At 36.4% G+C, this 1,298-nt stretch overlaps 1 protein-coding gene across 1 annotated transcript in view; it reads left to right on the top strand.

Moving 5' to 3' along the window:
• The first annotated feature begins 500 nt into the window (after positions 1-500).
• LOC106470779 (innexin unc-9-like) overlaps positions 501-1,298 on the top strand; it is a 47,617-nt gene continuing 46,819 nt past the window's right edge. Inside the window, exon 1 of the mRNA XM_022400334.1 lies at positions 501-571. The gene's annotated coding sequence lies outside the window, so the exon portion shown is untranslated. The remainder of the gene's footprint in view (positions 572-1,298) is intronic.

Below are 1,298 nucleotides of genomic sequence, written 5' to 3'. Positions count from 1 at the left end.
TATCATCAACTACCAAAAATGAAGATTATTACCATTTGATCATATCAATCGTGAACCCGAAAGCTATACGATAACAAATAAGCAAGGGTTGATTATCTTATATTTGCAACAATAACACTTCCCTTGCATTCCCCTCTTTCCGTTTAAGAGTAATTACGTATATAAAAGGAGGCACTTTGTAAAGAAAGGTAGAATAGTAGAGTTTGCGTTTGGAAGGTTACATAAATTCCTTTCTCTTAACCGAATAATACGAAACGTTGGTTTCTTAAGAGGTTAGTGTTCTAAGAGTCTAGTCCCATTACTCTGAGTACAGGTAAAGTTCGCCGGAGTTGTGCCTGACAGCAATCCTAGTGAAAAGGAATGTGTTTGAATGACTTATCACCTAGTGACGGAATACAAGTAGATACGCACGTACAGACGAGTGCGTGAAGGGTGATAGTGATCACAAATTCTGAATTGACCAGAATCCCTGAGCATCGCGTGGGGAGCGGAGGCTCACAATTTGATGTGCATGTGAAGCCAGCGTTGTTCGAAGTCAACGTGTAAACGTTGGAGACTACCAATGTCAATGGTAAGTGCAGAAAGTTTTTGTTAGGTACAAACGTTATCAAATATTTATCTTAGTTCAGTTGCCGTGTATTTTTTTTTCTGCATTAAGGATTTCAATGCTGTCATTGAAACGGGAAACTATTATTTATTCAGAGATATTTCTACCATACGTTTTTCTATGCACGAAATAAGAGAAGATCACTATAGACTGGGGATTGAGGTGAATGTGTTGAAAGCAATAATCATCTCCCGCTTTTTAAATTTCTCCTCAATGCTTCATCTTGTTGTGCCAAGAACAAATTGACTGCTACAAAACAAGACATTTTGCTTGAAACATTTGATCCTCTTTTTTTATATTAAAAACTACGTTGTAGGGTATTTTCATGCATTAAGAACTATAATTGAAAGTGGAAATAATTATTTATACAGAGATATGTGTATCATAAGTTTTCCCTACACACACACACACAAAAAGACAGCTATAGGTTGGGGATTGCGATGAATGTGTGGAAAGGTCTTGCCGCTTTTAATTTCTTCTCACGGCTTCGGATTATTGTTCCAAGAGCAAGTTGACTATTATAAAACAAGAACTGTTGTTTGAAACATGTGGTGTTGCTTTCTTGTGGTCCCTATTGGTATATTAAAAAAAATTCCGGTGTTCGTTTTTTTAAGAGAACATATTCGGTCTTGTACAGTATGCACGAGATATTTAAACGAGAAACTCCATACATTATTTCATTTAGAGAGTG

Source organism: Limulus polyphemus, unplaced genomic scaffold (genome assembly GCF_000517525.1).
Source record: "Limulus polyphemus unplaced genomic scaffold, Limulus_polyphemus-2.1.2 Scaffold107, whole genome shotgun sequence".
NCBI lineage: Eukaryota > Metazoa > Arthropoda > Merostomata > Xiphosura > Limulidae > Limulus > Limulus polyphemus.
The sequence above is the reverse complement of the archived record's forward strand: the minus strand, read 5'-3'. Positions and strand labels throughout refer to the sequence as shown.